The sequence below is a fragment of the Photinus pyralis genome, unplaced genomic scaffold (genome assembly GCF_008802855.1).
Source record: "Photinus pyralis isolate 1611_PpyrPB1 unplaced genomic scaffold, Ppyr1.3 Ppyr1.4_LG3b, whole genome shotgun sequence".
Classification (NCBI taxonomy): domain Eukaryota; kingdom Metazoa; phylum Arthropoda; class Insecta; order Coleoptera; family Lampyridae; genus Photinus; species Photinus pyralis.
This window is the reverse complement of record NW_022170510.1, coordinates 8,356,465-8,379,975: the sequence shown is the minus strand read 5'-3', so window position 1 is coordinate 8,379,975 and position 23,511 is coordinate 8,356,465.

Below are 23,511 nucleotides of genomic sequence, written 5' to 3'. Positions count from 1 at the left end.
AATTATTAGTAATAAACACAAACAAAAGTAAAAAAAAAAGCTGGATTGTCAAAATTTAGGCACCCGATTTTACAGGTCATAACAAACACCCTCACCAAAATTTTTAACGTTAAAATACCATGACGTAAACTGAATTTAAATTGTTTGTTGACCTTAATCAAAATCCAAATAAAATTGTTCAGGTCCCTGAAGAACAGTGAAAAAAAAAGAAAAAATGAATAGTAGAACGATTCTTTGGTACCAAATTATAAGGATTTGCACTTTTAAAAAGGGGCGAAAAACCTTCGGTCCCTTCTTTTTACGCGATTTATTATAGAAACATTGACGCGCGCGCTTGGGTTTGAACCCGCGACATCAACCATTGGGAGGAGGTATCCTATTACAAAGTGTCGCTTATACTATTATAAATGCGACAAACTAACCACTTCAAAGTTAAATAAAAACCTTAAAAACGCATATGTAACGATTAATGCTTGTTGAAACAGCGATTCTTATAGTTATTTTCAATAATTGCAAAATGTTTTAGTTTATATTGATTTTGTCTCTTACTGTTAGTGTAGAGGAAATTGAAGTTAACGAGCTTACGTTTAATGCTGACATTAGGGCCGTTATCGTTTCCTTCATTATTTCCGATACCCTAGAACTACAAATTAAAGATACTGCGACAACATGCACAGATATTATGTCCACGCCACCAAACAAGGGTGATTCGTATAGATGTTAATCGTTTGCAATTGTGTTCCAGCAGCCAGAACTGAAACTCATTTTTGCTTAATCTGCATAGCATAACAAAAATTGGAACATTACAATTATAGCTGCAAAAACCCACTGTAATCTAGTAGTGCTTCTACAGGAAAAACTGAACGGACAATCTGATAAAAGTAGAGACGAAGTGCTTGAAATTATGGATGGTAGCAACATTTTTCTCAATTTTTGTACTAACGTTTATTATTCGGTGGGAGGCTCTAACTAATTAATAATTATACAATGACAAACTATTCTTCTCTGTTACAGACACAATAGAAAGGAAGTATGTGTGCTGGAGTAGATAACACCGCCCCTTGTTATTTTATTTCTAGCACGCAACTAATTAATATAAATGATGAAACTAAAGATTTGCTGCTTTGCTCCTTATCAGAAATTTAATTATTCCCGCATTGCGACACGATATTATCTTTCGAGAAGATCAGATCATATTATAGTTTATGCCTTAATGAGATTGTCTTTTGCCTTTTGCCTTTATTACTTGTCAAGTGGCTACCGCATACACGCTGTGACGCGGCTGATAATTTTGTCTCGTTCGTTGAAGTTATGATGAAAAATCAAACAATATCGACAAAGCTCTGATTTGCCTTTCATGCAAACTAAAATATTTGGCATTAAAAGAGGTCTAATGCTGTAAGGAATTATGTTCACAACCAAAGGTAAATAAATAACATATAGTAACAGTCCTGTCGTAAACTACTTTATTATAATTTTCCGCACACTCTTAGACCAGTTTCTATGCACAACTACAACGTTAATAATTATTCCCCATCTCCTGTTATTCTTGATTATGGCTGCGAATTCTTTCATTAAAACTATTAGACAATAAAATCAAGGTATTGTACATTGTTGTATCTAAGACCCCATATTTCAGTGCATATTTTAAGTTGATAGATTCGCTAACCCCTTTGTTCGTGTGTAATTTTCATTTTTTGTAGTTGTAAATCTACCTAACATTTTTTAGTAAACAACAGGTTACCCATATTTTTTGAAATTTTTCAAAAAATGGCACTTGGGTTCAAAAAAGAGCATTCTTCTACAAATTGGTGTTTCAACTTGTTTTCTCTCTGAAATTTTCTTATGGGAAGTATTGTATCAGTTGACATTTTGTAGTTTCAGTTATCCAGAGCTATAATTGGTTTAGGGGGGTGCCATTTGAAACTTCAAAAAAGTACGACTTGGCGAAGGTTAATAAAACATTTAATTTTTCGATAAGGTACATAAAAAAATTATGTGACAGTGGAAGAGGTCTTAGCCTATGCCTCAATTCAAAACTTAGCCGCCGGCGCGATTTAGTTTCTCTAAAAAAATTAAAAAAACTCAAATTTTGAGGAAAAAAGGTTACAGTGAAATCGTTAAAGTAAGGGTGGAACATATTACATAAAAACGTACTTTTCAAGTGCTTTCCAAATCTGCATTGAAATATGGGGTATTCCATTAAAAAAACGCAAGCTAATTGTTACGCCACAGCAATACAGCACCCCCGGGAGATGAAAAATATTTTAGAAACATGGCGACGGTAATTGTGGGCAATTTTGATGTAAGACTTTCTTCGGTATTATTTATGGTACCGAGGAGTCTTAGATGCTTTGTATAACTGGAAGGCCCATTCAGAGATTCAGTTAATTGTAGAATTATATTACACGAGCACGTTTCCGTGAATTTAATCCGATAACAATGTTATACTAACTTTTCGTGTGGGCCAAAAAAACGTGAGTTTCCAAGTCGATGAAGGATAGCTTTCGACTATAAAAAGAAGTACGGCAAAAGCTCCAAAAATATATTAATTTGTGAGCCGCTCCTATTTTGAGGATCTATTTCGGCGCACACGCTGATTGCAAATAATTTTTATCACCAGTTTTATAGCCTGTTAGTATCCCTTTTTATGTTATTGATCTTAAAGGTAGTATATTTTTAACTGAAGAAAATTTATTGAATCCTTTCTCAATTAATTGTATACCAACTGACCTTTCTCTAAAGCTTCCAACCCTTTGTATGTATTTCTCGCCGCGCTTCATGTTGTTTTCGTTCCCCTTTTAGGGCTTCTTTTTTTGTGTACTATGGTAACCCCGACCCACGCATAATCAGTTTCTGGACGACCTTTGCCAGCTCCAAGGAGAAGACCACCTCGTCCCAGTCGTGCTATAGTTATGAGATCTCGCAAGAAGCTTAATTTGAATTTGAGTTATAAAAATTATTCGGTTATTATTAGATAACATGTATAACTGTTTTGAAATACGATAGGCATACTAGAAAACGGTAATTTTTCTCGACTGAATAAAATCTAAAGCGATCACATCAATAAAACGTATCATATTTACCCTCCTACGGATACGTTACTCGTGGTAATCATAAATACATTAAATAAATTGGTAATCTCATACTGAAGAGTCATTATAACACAAATTCTAGTATTAATGAATATAATTTAACCATCACATTGAAATTAATATGGTTGAATTAATTAACTTGAGTCCTTGTCTGTATACCTACACCGAGACCTACACCAATTAGTATAGCAGAAAAAAAATTAATTTTTTCAGGTATTTCGCATTCACAAAGTTACATGTCGAAACAAATTCGAGAGTAATAAATAATGAGCAGTTTGCTAAAATATTCTGCAATGAAGAATTTCGATATCTATATCTCGACTATAAGCGAATTCCGTAATATCGGCATAGCGCTTGGTCAGGACAACGCCGCAGGTATGGTGCGCGGTCAGGATGAGAAACAGGTGAAACTTTTGCATTACGATGCCAAACAAAAGACCGGAATATCGATCAATAACGATTTTAACTTAAAACGTTTATACAACGGAAAGAATTTTGTATTCTCACGAGAGTTATGCAACATCCATTTTCTGTTTCTCACCGATTATGTATCTTACAGTAATAAAAAAGGAATTTTGCAAATACGTTTAACCGAAATTTCAGCGAAAAGTTGAAGCGGTTCGTCAGATAGACGAGACGAAATTAGAAAAAAAAATCATATGTACATAGTGTACTCGCGTGAACATAGCCATACTAAACTTGGCATGTTTGCTTTTATGTAATTACATCATTTTCGCTTTGCTAATACAGGTACTACTCTCAAGTAAATTTTACACAGTTGTAGCAAAGTGGGTATGCAAATTATGAGAAGAGGGGATAAATTAATAATGGATTTTAAACGTCATGTATGATTTGCAAAATTTTTTGCATTTCTTTTAAATTTATCCAAAAATCTTTGTAATGCCATAATTTGGTAGAGATTGGAAGCAAATACAATTTTAACATAAAAAATACAGTAATCTATGATATACGAGGTTATCCCTTTTAAGAAAAAACTTAGAAACTGCGTTTACTTGTAAGTAGGAACTCTTTTTTTCTGTTAATTATACTTACTTAGATGCGCGCGATGAAACTTCTAAATTCACGCTTCTAATTAAACTCCATGATTGTCTCCTGCACGGCTTTGAAATTTTAATGCTTGTTTTAAATTAATTACCATAAGAAACCGGCTAATAATCACTGAAAGGAGCTGAAATTCTAAAATATTAATTTGCGCTGGTCTTCTAAATGACAAGAGCTTTTGAACACAACAAAGATAATTGAAATATCTTGATGGGAACGGTTGCAAACGACGAATTAATTACAGCTTTTGTTTATGGTAACGGCGGCTGAAACACAATTCTAAAAATGAAATCAATTATTACCTTTACCTTCTACCTGGAACTCCTAGAACCAACACAACCACTTTCGGCACGACACTTTTCCTAACGAAGCGCCTACAGATACCTGGTGGTTATGAAAATATGCACACTTCAAAGCGAAAAACAAGTGCTTCGTTACAGAACTTGACTCGGACAAATACACTTGTAGATATTGCTGTGTGCAATGGCATGCGGTCACTAGGCCACCCACAAAACACCTGTCCAGCTAGCTCAAAACAAAATAACCTTTAAATTTAGAATTGTTATTTTCCTCGTAGACGTCCGGCTCCAGTCATAAACAAAAATCTCAATGTTGACTTTAAATTAATAATTTGGGACATTCAGTAGCCTCGATCAACTTTAGAAAATTCCAACATTCATCAACACCTGACCTTTCTTGGGCCCAAAAAAATGTGTCATGAAAACTCTGGTTGGGTCGCACTTTAAATTCGACCAATAAAATAATAAATCGAATAACATGCGTTAAACTTTTTCTTCAACCGTTGTGAAACTAGCAGCTTCGTTTTTTCCTTAATTCCAGTATTTAATGAAACACCACTTCTACTATAAAATAATCTCATCCTTTCATTCAAATAAATTCCGAATCAAGACAGAACGTGCCAAAAGGTCCGCACTTCTCTAAATGAAGCGCCCAATTCTTCTTAAAATCTGCATCTCCTTATCAGTAGGAGAACACCTTCGTGCGGCTGATACTGAAAGTCGACCAGATGTGTTTTACTTCTAACACATTTGCTAATTTGAACAATTATTAACAAAAGCGATCCAATTCAAAGAAGAATTACGCATTCACAAAGTTTCTAAAAGGAAAAAAAACACTGAAATACAAATTCAAATGAGACTAACTCACTTTGCGTTTATGTGAAATATTCTCATATACAGGATGTCCCGTCATTATTTTTGGTGTTCAGCTCGAATAACGTCTACATGACGTTGTTTACACAACAATATGTACAGTGATCTTCTTGGAAAAGAATACATGCGTAGTATTTGCCTATGTATCCTTTTGAATGGACCATATACTCGAATTACTGTATTAGAAAATTCAAACAACTTCCTCCTAAGTATCAAATTTCCAAATATTGAGTGCCCTAAAGTTCCATCTAATGCTTTGATGTGGCCAATTTAAAAGGATTCATAGCAAAAATTGTACGTTCCAATCTTTGAAAAGAATCTCTCTTGTTGTGGGCCTGAGAAACCTTTAAATTAGATGTGTAAATTGAGACTATCGTTAAGGCGTAGTGCCGACCCTTTCGGAGGACTAGATAACATATCCACGTATGAGGATACGTCCCCATTGTACTACACCGCTTGCTTGCGACCAATTAAGAATCTCTATCTTTGAGATAAAAGCTCACTCATTTTTTTTTCAAATGCAGTAACAAAAGCGTTAATTAGGAAATTATTGTTGATGTCATTTTAGAAGCGTTACAACGAGATTACATTTTAAAATTGTAGTGTAAAAATTACATCTAGAATAATTCTCCTTTGGACTAACAAGAAAACTAGAACGCTAATATAATTTGTATGGAAGAATATCGCATCCCCTTGTAAAGCCGCGAACTAAAGCTTAATTGAAAAAAGTAGTATTAAAGCAATTCAACTTTTTAAACTTAGAAATTAAGAAGGTTTTTTGAAAGAATCTTTTCAAGAATAAAGTCTGCGGTTCAACTTTATTGTTAGATCGGTTTCATAATGACATTTATTAAAAGTGGTAAGACTCGAGGGCGAATATTGAAAATCCTTTTAGAAGTTTGTGTGGTATAATTAAATCATTTAACGTCTTTTTGATGTTGGCAAAAAATATTTGAAAGTGAAAAAATTCCCGTCCCTTGTCAATATTTAACCCTCTTGTAGTATGAAACGTTGCCATCTGGCCGATTAAAATTACGTGACAGTGCAATACCTTCACGGTTGACCGCCGCCTCTAGAATTTAGTTATTGATAAATACGCTTTATACCACTTCCGACATTTGTTTTGTCGCTCGGGGTGTGAGAACCGATAGAAGCCTCTAGGAGAACGTGCTTTCGTATACTGATAACGTACTAATGCTACTACCTACCTGCTTCATTACGAGTGCCTAACTACCATTTTCATTTTTACTTTTGCAATAGGCGTATGTTTGTTTTATATAATAATGTACTAGATCAGATTTCTATAGAGTCCTTTTAAGTAATTTTATTTGCAACCGATACAAATGAGTATTATTTATTGTTTGAGAAACTTTAAAATTATACCCTCCTTCGTATTATAAGCGGTTGATCAGCTCCATTTAGTATTTAGATTAATTTGTCTTGGGATAACTTGGTTTTAACTGATAGCATCACAGTACTCACACATATGCTTCAATTATTGTCAATTATAGAAGCATTTACTCTGAGCTTTTGTTTTTTCAATTGATTATATTTGTCCTGTCCTATAAAACAACGCACACGCCCTGTTAGTCCAGGAACTGTAGACTTTCAGTCAAATTGTCGAGTTTGCTTTAAGGTTTCCAAACCACAATTGATCCAAAACAGCTGTTCATATAAAGTTTTCAAATAGCTAATAAAATGGTTCACAAAGTAGATGTAGTTAATAAATTTTTTTATTTATATTTATATTTTTACCTTTATTTTTTACTGGACAGTGTTTCAGCCAAGGCTGCTCTACCAACTCAACCCAGTATACATTTACAAACATCCATGCGCGAACCCGGATTCGAACAAGGGACCCTTAGTACCGCAGCCGAGCTTCAACTCAACTACCCCACACGGACCGAAATTGCAGTACCTCATGGCGTAGTACGAAACTATATCTGAAGGTTCCCATTAAGTCGAATCAGTTGTACTGAAATTTTTTATCTCCTAATTTAAAGTCCCTAGACTATTAAAAGAAACCGTTAAAAAAATCTGTTATGTGATCTCAGTTGTCAAGCTAATTTTTTAATGTCATTGAACTTTCGTCAGTTTTTAAAATATAAACTATAGTCTATTTTTTCCAGAAATGTTAGTTTCATCTTAAGGGATAAAATTAAAGGAGTTCTTTCGCATCATTCCTCAAAATCAGCAAGTACTAATCACCTTCCACTACATACACCAATAATGATCGCTTCGAGATAAATATAAACTTGCAAAATTTACTAAGTGCAACATGACGTTGTAACGTAAGCCAACAGATTTTCTACGGCTATCGAGGTTAATTGAAACTGTTGCGATCTCAGATGGGATTAAATTCATCTAGTATAAATTTGCAAATTTTGTCTGGTTTCCTACTTAAAGTTGGCGTATACATTGTATCCGTATATTTTTGAAAATTGTTTATATACATACTTGCATTACATTTTTGCAACATCTTAACTATGAGAGGGGATCCAGGGAAATGGTATGGTAATTATCCATGGTATCTTTATTACATTTTAATTACTTGTGATGCGTGGTACTGATGTGACATGTGCCCGACTGCACAAGCTGTTATTTGAGATTAATTACTTTAATGCTCACATGAAGGCTATGGTTAATTTGTAATTATTAATTTTTTAAATACAAATCTATCCTAGCAGTACATTATTAACATTAATCTAAGATGCCTTATTGTTCACTTTAATGAGAGCGCAAAAACTATGCACGACAGTTAGGGGTTTTCTTCATTATCACATCAAAACAATTAATTCAAACGTTATAATGCCATGTGTTTTTAATTACCGATGGCGTTTGTTTAAATAGTTTCACGTTAACATTTAAGAAAAAAATGTTCCAAAACCCACTCGTGGGTATTGCCGCGTAACACAAAGTATTGAAACGATGCGTTGCCATCGAAAGCACACAAAAAGTCGAATCTGCATATTGAAGCACGTCCACGTCCAGAGAAAGAGAGGAGTTAAATAAGTAAAATAAAGTTTCAAAGAAATATCTCCATAAATAAGAAAGTTGGCATTGCGCAGTCACTGCACATGCCCACACATAATTTTTACCATGTGCGAAATGTTTGCCTTTACTAGAAGCAGCTGTGGTTCAAATTCCAAAGAAATATCCCCATACATAAGAAAGTTGGCAATTGTGCAGTTACGGCGCATGCACTGCGCAATGCCAACACATAATTTTTACTGTGTGTGAAATGTTTGCCTTTACTAGGAGAATCTGTGATTAAAATTGCAAAGAAATATCTACATAAATGCGAAAGTTGCCATTGCGCAGTCACTGCGCATGCCTCCACATAATTTTTACTATGTGCGAAATGTTTGCCTTTACTAGAAGCATCTGTGGTTCAAATTTCAAAGAAATATCTCTATAAATGAGAAAGTTGGCATTGCGCAGTCACTGCGCATGCCCACACATAATTTTTACCATATGCGAAATGTTTACCTTTACTAGAAGCGTCTGTGGTTAAAATTTCAAAGAAATATCTCCATAAATAAGAAATTTGGCATTGTGCAGTATGCCCACACATCACTGCGCATGCCCACACATTATTTTTACTATGCGCGAAATGTTTGCCTTTACTAGAAGCGTCTGAGGTTAAAATTTCAAAGCAATATTTCCATAAATAAGAAAGTTGGCATTGCGCAGTCACTGCGCATGCCCACATAATTTTTACTATGCGCGAAATGTTTATCTTTACTAGAAGGGTCTGTGGTTAAAATTTCAGAGAAATATCCCTATAAATATGAAAGTTGGCATTGCGCAGTCTGCGCAAAATATGGAGTTAAATGAAACTGATCGAAATGGGCAAATATAGACCATAACAGCTATCAATTAGCGAAAACGCGAAGTCTCTAGGTGGCCCAGGGGCCGAGATCTCGATGGAACGGACGGACGGACGGACGGAAACACGAGCACATAAGCTTTACCTCAACTTCGTTGTGTTACGCTAAAAATTTTGTGCTCATTGAAATGTGAATGTAATTGAAATAGGGCAACATACAGCGTGCTCCAAAGATATAAAATCATATGGATATATTATAACAGTTGCTTAAAAACTTATGCCACAGATTTTAATGTGAAGCTAAACGTTTGTAATTATGTCATCAATATTTCTATTAATGGAACACCTTATTTTGGACGGTTTTGTAACATTGGCGTTATCCAATGGGTAGTTTGAAGAATATACATTTTTTTAAATGAACAAGTGCAGGTCCCAAAAATCACCATTCACCATATAGACATAGAAATATGAAATTTACAAATAATATTATAGGTTCAATGATACCTCCCTTCAAAATCATATAATTTTGTTATACGGTTTACGCACAATAGGAATTTCAATGCTAATTTCTTTAGATCCACGTCATCATTTATTATATTTCAATTTTGGAAACCGGAAAAAATAAATAAATTAGAATTTAGTGTTTGCGTAAAAATCTTAATTTTTGTTTCAATAATTATACGCCACCAGTGATTTTTACTAAAATCACTCCCAAAGATCTTCCCACCATATAAATGGATATAAACATGGAATCTCACGGTGAGCAACGGACAGCAAATGATCTCTTCGTAAATCATTGAACGCATTAGCAAAGTCAAATTTCTCGAAATGCACCTTTTTTAATTAAATGGCAATGAGATTGGAGGAAGCCGTTCAAAGAGGCGCCATCGTTTGTTGAAAGTGCAACAAATTTCGCTTCACTATAGTGTTGCAAGATACACATTGCCTAGATTTCTTGGGGGATGAGAGACACAGGAAAAAGGAGAAGCCTCCACCAGGAAGTAAAATCGTTTCTTAGTGAGACATTTCTTAATTCGACAGCGCCTCACCGACTCAAGCCCTGGCACTCTTAGGCACAATTCTCAAGATTTTGAAATCTTGTTTAGCAACCCATTAAAAGGTATTGAAGTTTCCACGATAGTCAAAGACTAGCACCATCACAATCAATCAATTAGGGCTCAAAAAGTTATCTCAATCCCTTTAGATTTAGTATGTTGAATTTTAGAATAGCATTCCAAATCTCGCTGACATTATCATTGTTCATTTAGAGATACAGCTAATGAAGAATTTTTGTATGCATTACAAAGGCCGGTTGTTACAATAGACTAACGAAACGCTTATTTTTACCCAGTTGTTGCTACATAATTGGAAAGTATATGAAAAGAGTTAATTACTTCGCATATTCCTAAATATGTCACGGATTTAATTTGATGCCATTTCGCATTACCAACTGAGATAAAAAAGAAAGATAACCAAAAATATCAGTGTAATGTTACGCATAGGGCATAGCGTTGGTATTATCGGGCAGTTCTCGTAACGACCTCTGAGAGTAGATGTCCTGCACATTGTCCTTTCTCTGTATAGCGAGTAGAGAAAGCTATCGCTTACAATCTATGCAGGACGGCTTTATGCTGACACTCGGACACACCGCATTTTAAAGGCTTTGCGATATCTGTTAGTACTATTTATTCAATATACGTATACTATTACCGGTATTTTGTAAATAACGCTTTATGTTAATGAAAATTAAGTCTTATTTTACATGAAACAATTCCGTAAATATGTAAGAATTTGTTTAACAAGCAGCATTTCCATACCTTCTTCTTTTCCATTGTGCAACTAATATGGAAACATACCTGCACATTTTCACCACCATTTCAATTTATACACAGACGCTACGTGAAATCTTGTTGTAAATCTTGTGTAGTAGTTCGTCCATAACAAGCAGACCTGCTAACAATTTAGAGAATTATGTTACCTTCAATACCTAATGCATTCTCAAAAGTATTTATATCATTACGCAGTTTATTTACTATGAATGGTACAAATTGGATTTTTACCTTTCTGCAAAGTCACGCTTTCCTTATACAGTTTATCAACAACGCTTTTAAATTTCATCCATTCAGAATAATTTAAATTATTTGAGCAGAATATTTAATACGCCAAACTCAGGATACATGAAATCCAAATTTTATTTGAACTGCGCGAAATTGAATGGAGCTCTGGCAGTGGTAGGAAAAAATGTGGGGACAATTTGTGAAAATAAAAGCAGAATTTTCAAGAAGAGATATTGATTTCATTTCACTGTACTATACATCAAAACAATGAAATTTAAGCACGTGATGGAAGTAGTTGTTTCCTGTGTGAATTTGATCAAATCAAGGGGTTTCAATGATCGTCAGTTCCAGCAATTTCTTACAAGATTTGGAAGCTAAATATGGGAACGGCAATTTGATTTAGTATTTTTAGTTGATGGCATTGGTTACTTAAATGAACTAAACAGGAATATTCAAGACAATTTGTTCATGAATTATTCGCTTACATAAAATCATTTCAAATGAAACTTCATTTTGAAAATACTAATCATTTAAATTAATTTTGATCTTCGCAGGTACTTGGTTAATTTCAACAAATAAGAATCAAAATTTGGACAAGATATTACATACTACCAAAATTGAGGTTCTCCTTGTGTTACTTGTAATTACAGTGGCCCAGGCCGAGCGCAAGCATGAGGACCAGGTACTGTGAGAGGTCTAAATGATCCTGAAAATTTGGAGTGAGTGATGGTTATGACATTGATATATTGGTTATATCGCTGTGCCTCACATATATGCAAGAATTGATTGATGTTAAGTCAATTATGACATCGATGCGTATAAAAAGATGTCATCTTTCTGTAAGCACTGTCTCTATCTGCGAAAAAATAGACTGATGTCTTACATGTTTATAGTTTCCTTAATTCCTATTATAATTCCGTTTATTTTGAAACTACAGAAATTACAACGACAAAAATTTGCACCTTAGCAAGGATTTCCTAGATAAACCCAAAAATATTAAGAACCTCGAGTCTAGGGTCGCGTATAGCAAGTTATCATGACACCTACGTACCCTTTCACTGCAGCGTAAATATAGATTTTCCCCGGGAGATTTTCTGGATAATGAACGACGTTCAATCATATTTTACGCCACAAGCTTGAATTAATACGATTTATTATTCATTTTAAACAAGAAAACGATTGTTTAATGAAAGCACAACAGTGGTTTGCTCGTAAAATGAGATCTGATCATCGGATTACAAACGCGTAAATCAATTATTACCTTTCAAATTGTGTGTACCGTGAAATCGTTTTGTATTTTAAACGAGATAAATTTTAAGTGCAGTAATTTGAAATATTTAATTTAAAACTTTTATTAAAAGCATAATAAAGCTTTCATAGAATGTAAGCACTTGTTAACTTTGTTAAAATACTAAATCCAAAAGTTCTCTCTTTAACCCTTTTTAGACAGTAAAGGACTAAATCTGAATATGAATAGCTTCTGGAAGCCTTGACAAGTGGAGCGAAATTAATTATTAAAATTTAGATACTAAATTTTATTCATTATAAATAACAAAATAAACAAAAGTGGTTTTTGTTTTTATAATAATTTTAAAGCACTCTCAAAACTTAGAAAATAAAGAACTGAGAGCAAGCACACCGAAGGAAAGGGTTTAAAAAGTAAATAAAGGGAAATAATAATATATTTCAAGCTGTCATATTAAATATTAAAAGGATTATGAAAATGTATCCAAAAAATAAATCGTTACCGAGTACAATTTGTATACAGCTAATTTTGCGAAGCGGATTATAAAAATACGCTATTCTTTGGTTGGTTGGCATACTGTAGTTCCGAGTAAATTGAACGAAATCGTTATGAAAAAAATTAATGTAGTGTCAATGCAACATACAACTAGAAAACCGCAGCATCTGGAAATGCCCAACACAAACAAAATGAAATTGGATAAAGTTTTAGATTAAAATGTGCGGTTGCATGTATAACACAATCAAAAACTGAATTCACTTTTATAATGTAAATGAAGCCTCCAGACAGAATTGTTTAATTAGCATGATCTCCATACAAATACCTAAAAATAATTACGATTTAATATGACAATACACTTCTAACACACTCATACAAGTTTACTATTCAACTTGAAAATGGCCCAACTGAATTTATTTTCATTTCCAGAAGATATAACATTTGCTATAACTCAAGTTGCAAACGGTTTGAATGCAAAACAGCGTTGTTTGTGTTCGACCGTAAAATTTAGGGCCTTAATCCTTATACGGCCTTTAGCTGTAAGTTTTTATCATTCTAATCTCTAGATTTTGCTTTAATAGGTTAGTTACTTACGCACTGTATTTATTTTTTTAAGATTACATCAGACTTTCCCTTTTTAAATTAAGGTTACCCACAATCCTTTTAAACCACCATTTTAATTAAAGGTCGCCTTAAATAAAATTTCAGGTACAAGAATATAAATCAAGCATCTTAGTTAAAAAGACCACGCAACTTGCAATTGACGTACACTAATAATTTCTGCAATCCACTAATAACTTTGCTAACGCGTTTAAATAGTAATAAACGTAAGCACCCGTCAATATTTAACAACCCATATAAATTAATATGTCATTTCATACTTCCCTGTGCACAATTAATTAGCAAGTACATTTAAATTTATAATCACGTATTAATACGATTCCCTCTAAATTCATTTCCGACACTAAAATATCGTTCGTAAACTAAACGTACATGAGGAACTTAGTCACTAAAACAACCGCGGAAAAACTATAAAAAGGAGAAATTGGATTAATTAATTTCGAAGTTACTGCACGGTTTTCTTTAAATTGTCTTACAAAGGGGGAAATAGCGGTGCAGTAACTTCCATAAATCTACAACGTTTAGGTAATATGACAATGTAAGTCGGAGAAGACTTTCGGAGAAGCTCGGTATGCACTATACGTTTTGGACGGGAGTAAAATCATCTCACGCAGAATGCCACAGAATATATCTCTACGTTTTGGAGTCGCCATGCATAACGCTCGGCGGGCGAAGGAAAGCATGACTCAGTCGCCGCGCACACAAATGTTTAATGCGCCTTTGAAAAGGAAGTATGGCATTAAAATTTGTTCGTTGATCATATACCTACATTACCGTTACCCTTTATCCCTTATTCGGGCCACATACCAAAAAATGCAATGCCCCACGTTGGGCGAGCAATAAACAAATGCTGTGCCCGGCCAAAACACTACGAACCTAAACAGCTCTCTAATTAAATCTCTCCCAGTACACATCCTTATCCCAACACAATAAAATAATTCAAAATTCACTTTAAATCCCAAATTCAAAGTAAACAATGGTCACGATCGAACTCCTTAGACTCCAAAAGGATCACTTACCAACTTTTGAAAACACTTAAAAGGAACTTTGGGCACGGATCAACAAAATTAATCATAACATAACTAAGCATATAATTTGCCCCACTAAATTCAATTATTATTATCAAAGAGGTCTGTGAAGTTGGTATGTCGACTTGAAAGGAATTAAGTTCCAAGTACCTAGAAAACTATAAGAAGTTCAAGGGAACTTTGACGCCTGGTGCGCCACCTCCGTAGCAATTAATTTTAGGAGTACCCCCAAGGCTGGATCCACTGGTGCCTTTGCTTCTTTCTGTGGAAGCTTCTTACACTAAGATTTGTCATGTCCAAAATTCTTGCAAAAATTGCATCTTTCCCGAAACTCCTCTAAGCGATAGGTTACAGGTCCGTTACAGTTTTATTATTGTTGATATTTGGATATAAGATAGTTATACAGGGTGACAATTTGAAAACTTACCACCCCCCATATCTTAGTAAATAAACGAGATATTTAAAAAAATCAAAATCCGTTTCGGTAATTCGGAGGGGGAATCACAATGACATAGTTGGCGACGCACCCCCTCCAACCCCCTGCGCCCCAGCCACCCCAACTTTTAAATCTTAAATAGTGACCCCCCATGTGTGATACGTCGTTGGAAAGCTCTGAAAAAATGCTTTCCAACCATACCAAATAGCATTACATTTAGGTTAGTAATTATCGTGAAAATCAAAAAATTAACTAATATGATACATTTGAAATCTGTCGTATTTATAACGCAACCGGCGAACATAGACGAACTAAGACAGAGAATAATTCAAGAATCTCGAAATATTGCAAAATCAACATTTGAAAAGGTTCAACAAGAGTTTGAGAATAGATTAAAACTGGCGATCAAAAATGAGTTGCTGTCGAGTCGGCTTTGGAAGTTCAAGTTAAATACGATTTTCCATGTAAACAAAAATTTCAAAGGGCGACTCGACAGCAACTCATTTTTGATCGCATAGTAATACTGTCTTACCAATAACGGAAAACATTTTGAACATTTATTGAAATAAAGGCCAACTTTAGAAAATTTATCATATTAGTTGATTTTTAGCTTCCTAGCATGTGCTAGGTAGCTATTGCGATAGCCGTTTTTTGAACATTTCAAAATTTCATCAAATGTCGACGTTTTAGACCATTTTAAGCAACTTTTAAAGAATAAAATTTTTTTCCGTCTGTATGTACGTACGTACGTACGTTTGTTGGCAATTTTCTGAGAAAACGGCTCGACGGATTTTGTTGAAATTTTGTATATATGTTTTAGGCATACCGAACAGAAAAATAACGGGCCGGATTTTTGAAAAAAAATTTTGGAGCGCCGTAACGGCATCGAACTTTTTTTTTCAAATAGCAACCTAAAATTTTTATTCTATTATTTGGAAGACCTTATTTTCCTGTGTACAACCTACAAAAAATTGGGCCGGGTTATATTATCAAAAAACGGAGAAAAAAATTGTCAAAGTCAAAAAATTGTGTTGCATATGTGCAAAACGCAACGATCTTGTTTCTGAAGCAATTTAAACGAAATTTCTATGGTAAGTCCCTTTAATAAAAGCAAACAAAATTCATGCGCAAAAATCGTGTTGCGCATGCGCAGAAATGCAATTTTCTTATTTATGGAACAATTAAAACGAAATTTGGATGGTAGGTCCTCCTAATAAAAGAAAACAAAATGCATGCGCAAAAAATCGAGTTGCGCATGTGCAACATCCAACTTTCTTATTTATGGAGCAATTTTAACGAAAATTGGATGGTAGGTCCCTCTAATAAAAGCAAACAAAATGCATGCGTAAAAAAACATATGTTGGCAATTTTTGGTTTCAGCTAGGAAGCTATTCTGTCAAGAATTTGACACCTGGTTTAATTTGCACGATAATTACTAACCTAAATGTAATGCTGTTTGGTATGGTTGAAAAGCATTTTTTCAGAGCTTTCCAACGACGTATCACACATGGGGGGTTACTATTTAAGATTTAAAAGTTGGGGTGGCTAGGGCGCAGGGGGTGTGAGGGGGTGCGTCGCCAACTATGTCATTTTGATTCCCCCTCCGAATTACCGAAACGGATTTTGATTTTTTTAAATATCTCGCTTATTTACTAAGATATGGGGGGTGGTAAGTTTTCAAATTGTCACCCTGTATATGCTAATAGCATATCCGAGCGTCTGGCAGGAATTTCGCGGATGGCGCGGCGGGAAAAGGAAATTTTGAAATAAACTCTAATGAGATCATGCATTGATACAGGTTGTCATTAGCACCTTGGCCTGAAGGGCCGTGACTAAAATTCGCCTTTCTGCATAAAAATTCAAAGGAAAATAATGAAGTGACATTAATTTCATACGGATAAATTTGAAATACCCAAAAGAAACCCATACTACGGTTTACTGAATACTATAGGGGGTGGTTATTGGGAGGAAAATTAGCCAGGACATTAACAATGGGAAAAAGATACCAGCCATAAGCGTAAAAGACGCTAGTGCAAACCCATTGACAAGCACATGCCGTGTTGGTATACATACTCGCAAATATGCTAGCAATTTTACAATAACTTACTTAAGCAATTTATGATTAACAATATATAGCAGTTAGCTTGTAAATAACAAATATAATAAATAATTTAAAAACTTACTTGCATAAGCTCACACACAAATATTAGCAACCTTCCGCAACGCTGGCTCATGCAAAGTACGAACGTTTCCCGGAGGGGGAACTCGCCTTCACAATTTCTAAGTGAATATTATACGTATTCGCTCTATACAGAGTGTCACTATAACATTTGGTCGAATCACAAAATAACGAAAAAACAAAAAGTATTGAATTATTTTAATTTCCATTAATCCCGTGAATTTTTCTAAAAAACGAATACCTAATGCCGTAATATACAACTTAAAATGGTAGCGGTTGCAACCCTCGCCTGAAAGGACGAAGAGATTATAGTGAGTGAGGAAATTTTACTGTATTTAAGGGAGTTCTCCTTTAAACGTACACCTAGCATTTTACGTAGATATGTTTATTGTATATACAGGGTGAGTTTTTTTTTCATTTTAAGCATTGGGATCTCGGAAACCCGAGCGGAAACCATAAGACATAGAGATTCAGTTAAATGAGGAAATAGTTATCGTTTGAAGAGCTTATTTAAGATATGCTTTTGTTTTTTGAAAGAAAATCAGTTTACTAGATATCAGCAAAAAACCGAGCAAAAAACTGATTTACTGATTTTTTTTAAATGTTGTAGAACAAAAATTGTAGATCTTTTTCCGCTTTCTTTTTTTTTATTTTTTGTTTATCTTTATTTTTTCTCTTTTTTTATTGATTTCCTCTCTTCTTCATCTATAAATTATTATTATTGTCATTTATTGCAAATGGCACGCCACTAATCAATTAAACAATCAACTAATTCATATTAAATTAACTAATATAAATTCAATGTTGTACTTCAATAAATGACCATTATTATTATTATGACCATAGTTAATTTTCGAAAATGGCCTTTAAATATGTTAAATGTGCCCCAGTTATATTATTACCTATCTCATTAGATACTGTTTTCCATGACAAACTCTTGTTTATTTACCTCTCAATAATATGAAAATTCCTGTAACGCGTTTATTTATTAAAGTCCATTTAGCAAGCCTTATATCGTTATAAAGAGAAAAATTTTCCTTTTTAAAAATGTCAAAGCCAACTATGACTACCATTTAAAAAAATAAAGGTTTGTATTATAACTCAAAAATTCTAAAATTTAGAAAGAAGTATGACATTAAAATGTCTAAAATTTTTATTCGTATCATTTTTTTTCTATTTTTAATAATAACAATTCTACAACATTTAAAAGAAAAATCACTAAATATGTTTTTCGCTCGTATCTAATAAACTGTGGATTTTTTTCAAAACACAAAAGCATATCTTGAATAAGCTCTTAAAACTACAACTCTGTATAAGAAACACTTTAACTTTCGTAATTATGAACCGATTTCGACCCAAATTTAAGGATTGGTGAGTAAATCATGAATATCTCTGGGTCAAGTTCGTGAATCAGTCAATTCCGCCATATTGGAACAAAATGGCGGACACTTATATGTTAATGCAGTTTAAGAAATCTACTTACACCTGATCAGCCGAGCCGAAAGGTAACTACAAATAACCCTATGTCGCTTTCCATACGCCACCCTGTGTACACATTTAATTACACACTTTAAAGATGCCGCTAGGATGAAGAAGTATTTATTCTCTCAAAGAGAAAATAAATGTTATAGTAGGATAGTCAATTTAAAAAAATGCAACAAACCAACAGCACTACCAACGTAGCAAAATAAGAAATGAAGAGTGCCGACAAAACGGTTAATAGCATCGTAACTTATAGATTATCTCATTCATTCAATGTATGATTTCTTCTAAATAATAAACCAAGAAATTATAATTACAGCGTACAACCTCTTTATTGCGCATAAAGGCTTATTTAGTTTTTCTCTCGCATCTGGATAATTCCATAAGAGCGAGTGATTCTCATGCAAAATATTGCGTAATGGACGATGTTATTGAATAATGGCCGATCTCTGCACACTAAATAAGCGAACACAATCGGACTTTATTTAAAAGATTCTACATAAACTCAAACCAGTTTGCAATTATTAAGCAGTTAGCATATGGTGATATAAAGCAAGATAAACAATAATAGTCGTTTCCCGTATAGTTTATACAGTTAAACGAGATGCAATTACAAAAGCTGTCTTTGCCTGTGTATGTGATAAGCGAAGTGGGCAGTGAGCAAGCACACAAATCTGTTGGTGGATACAAGCACAGTAATGCAAGTAGGTTGTTATCGCAAACCCATGTGTACGTATCTAACCATGGATGTGTAAAATCCCACGAACCACGTTGGTACCTTCTCAAATACAGAATTATACAACTGTAATCACCAAAGGTTCGTGTTTACAAGTACACTTACCTACATTGTGGAAGAAATTATGCACAAAGTACCTACTTAGGTAAAGCTACGAAGAGTTTCACGTCTGCACTGAACTAGGTGAAATGAAGATGCAATCACGATTTTATTTTCCATTAAAATCTCGCTGTACTGTCACAAAAAAGTAATAAACCTTAATGTACACTTCATTATATTTGTACACCATTACAACCTAGCATAACATCATTGGCTATCGTTATTTTAATATAAAATATGAAATTTTGTAGTAAAGATCAGAAGTCCTGTAGCAATAAATTTTATACGTCATTAAATAAGAATTTCTTTAAAATTTGCATAATTTAGTAAGTGGGGCCGGTTTTTTACGACGATCCACGCATGCTGGTACACATTTCACAGGAAGAAACGGAATTTCGACGGAAAATTTATTATAGTTACTTTTAGATATTACAAAGGAGAAACACTAAAGAAGGATCGATTGTATTTTAGCATGAATTTGCATAGAAAATTTATTTTTGTCTTCCTTCGATTAATATAATAACTCCTTCGGAAAACTTAATTGTTCGATGAACAGTTAGTATTTGTCGCGTAGGCATGACTTATTTCATCAAATTTTAATTCTGGACAAAATGTAGGCGCTGAAACTGAATGATTCTTGGATTACACCATTCTTGAACATTTAATACTACATAAGTACGTCATATAACGACTATAAATTATTTAGTGTAAATATTGCATATTCTTGGAACCACCGATTTCTGCACCGAAGCTATCTTATCAATACCACAGCACCACCACCAAACCTTGACTTCATTAGGCGCCTATGGTAAACCGAGGCCGGGGTCTAGTTCCGGCAGTGGCAGTGGCAGTGAGGCGGAAACGCATGGGAACGGCAATATATACGAGGGTTGTCTGTAAATAAAGGTCTCCAATCCTTCACGGACCTGTACGCGAAGGAATCGCTTTTCGTCGCTTGAGAATTTCATTCCCTCAAATGGGGAACAAATAGTAGTTACTGGGGGCTAATTCAAGGCTATACGGGGGATGGTCAATGATTTCCACTCGAATTTGGCGCTAAGATCCGTCGTGGTGTGGGCCGCGTGAGGTTGGGCGTTGTCATGGTGCACACGAACTCCCTTTGTCAGCCGGCCCTTCGTGTTGTTCTCTCTACTCTATAGCTCGGTGTAGCGTTGTTAGTGTCTCGTACCTCTTTTCAAATAGTCGATTAAAAATCCTAAACTTAGAATTGTCCTTAGTCTCAGGAGAAGGGGTCGGTCAATATTTTACTTCGTAACCAAAGAGAAGTCGATGTACGAGTCAATGTGGGCAGTTCTATAATTACTAGGGGCTCAAATTAAATTTTAGTTTGCAGTTTTGCGCGTGTAAAGTGTGCGGAACTCCGAAAGACCGTGGATTGTTATTTCTCCCAAACTACAGGATGTCCGAAATGAGTTTCCTGTCCATACCGAGGCAACTTTCAGAGGGACACTAGATTTGTTCCAGGACGGAACACATCGAAGGAGGGGGTAGTGTTACGCGCTGTAATTTGACACGGAATCAGTCACTATTTGAGAATTAAATCACTATTATTATCTGGGAATATCGGAGTTTTGGTCATGTTGACGGGTTAAGAAAAATATATCTCCCGTTTTTAAGTAAATAAACTCTTATATCAATATAGTTTGTTGAAATAATTGTTTAGTGAAAATAAATAAACGTTACAATGCCTTGAATATAACTCATTCACGGTATTTGAAATACAATGGAATTAACAAATTTTACAATCCCTCCTAGTGCGTCTTGGTCTGAGGTAGGTTCGCTCCACAATCTACATAGAAGACGTCTTGATTCAGAATTCCTCTAGGTTAACGCTCGTATTCGTGGTATATGAAGTTTACAGAATATGACAATGTTCCGGAATGTGTAGATACATTTTCCAGGTTGAAGAGATTTCCTTACTGGGTTTATACGGTTTCAGCTTTCGCTAGGTCAAGGTTCGTTCTTGTCGATAATGAATTAAATAATACTGTGTTCAAGGTTAATCGACTTATGCGCAACTTGGAACACGTCGTGCGCTTCGTGCAAATATACCTCTTCTAATTTAAATTTTGTACGATAATAAAACAAAATTAATTTGTCGTCGCGAAAGTGTGCGATAGAATTGCCACTCCAACGAAAATCAACTTCACGAGTACAATATAAATGCGCTTACTGCCACGAACTTGGTTTGGTCTGCTTCTCCGTCACTCAAGCGCGAATTATTATAACTATGTATAAAGAGATGCTACTAGACCCTTGAAGCAATCAAATAAATAAAAGTATTTGATGCTGCTCAAAATGCACATAGAGAAACTTTTCATAGAATAAGGATAAGACATCTCAATTCGAGAAGTAACAAAAAAGGAATCTTTGAAAATAATTAATATGACAGTAAAATAACGGATTCTTTGTCTTTATTTAAGGAAATTCAATCCTAAGAGGATTCTAAGAATCTAATAGACACATTCTAGAAAATTCTAAGGTTGCTAAAAGCTCTATAGAGTTTAAAAATTCTACAGATTCTACAAAGATTCAGAAAATTCGAAGATTGATTTCATAATGATCCGAAGTGTTCTTCGAAGGCTCAAGAACGGTCTAAGAGGTCCTAAGAAAATTAATTATGAGGATTCAAAACATATTTCTCCACATGATTCTAAGAAAAAGAAGATAGTAAGCATGTTCCAAGAAGACTCTAAAAAGATTCTATGAAAATGAAGATTCTAAGCATTCTAAATGATCTGAAGGTTCTAGGAGCTTTGAAGATTTTTAGAGAAGGTTCTACATTTCTCTGTTTTCGAGACGACTAGATTGTGACTCTTGGAAGACTATAAAAAGTACTAGCCTCAATTCGTTACTTACGTTAGCGTCGAGTTGTCAAGCGAGACGGTTATGCTTTCTCCCAATCGTCCGATCTCTCACTCGCATATCCGTCCGTTCGCTCGCTCGGTCGTCCGTCCGTCCGCTCGCTCGTTCGATAGCTCGCTCGATAGCGTCGTGTCCATCGATTTAAAAAGGAACGGATGGACCGCTTACGATGAAATTTTGCAGCTGCACTCTTTATCAAATTTGCAGATGGGGTTCGTGAATTGGCAATGTAGGCAAAAAATAAGGACACCTCCGTTAGTTATGGACCGAATTGCATAAACTTCAAACTGGGTATGGCTTGACCGATATAATACGCAATGCCAAAAGCCTCGTCAATTCAACATTCACAGTGAATTTTTGTCATCTCGGCCATTTATGAACCGAATTGCATAAAATTCAAACTTGAGCTCGTGTTCAACTCATAGTAAAGTGATCCATTCTCCACTCCTTTATATGCTTCAAAATAGAAGAAAATAGTGTAGAAAACACGTGCTCTATTGTCATATTACAACAGGCTTTATTGTAAAGTTAAATTCGATAATATTTTAATGTGGCGAGATTATGATGTGAAGCGAAGTACGTGCTCGGATTTTAGTTATCGGTATTTTAGCAGTCAGAAGCCTGTCGAATAATATACTGTCAGTACTGTTAAATTAAAACACACAAACACTAGCAAATGCGTTCGAATCACCGGACATATCACTACATTGGGCGCTGAAAAATTTAGAAAAAAGAAACCATACCTGCCAGTTGTATCCAGAGCGACACTACCCATAATAAAATAGCACAATCTGTAGAAAATAATTTATGAATTTATCTATTTTAAAAGTGAAGAAGATTAACATAATTTGCACAGAGCTTAATGTAATAAATATTAAAATCTATTTTACAGGCAGATGCAAAACTACTGTATGAACTGGCCACAACAAGCGCAAGAGAAATAAATTAAAGGAAGTGCGTTCTCGTATACGAAGAATTGGCAAAAAATTTAATTTGAGTTCGTCATAAATTTTCAGTCGCGACACTCAATGGTGAAGTAAATGTATCTATACGAATAGAACTCGGGTGTTAGTTATGCATAAAACATC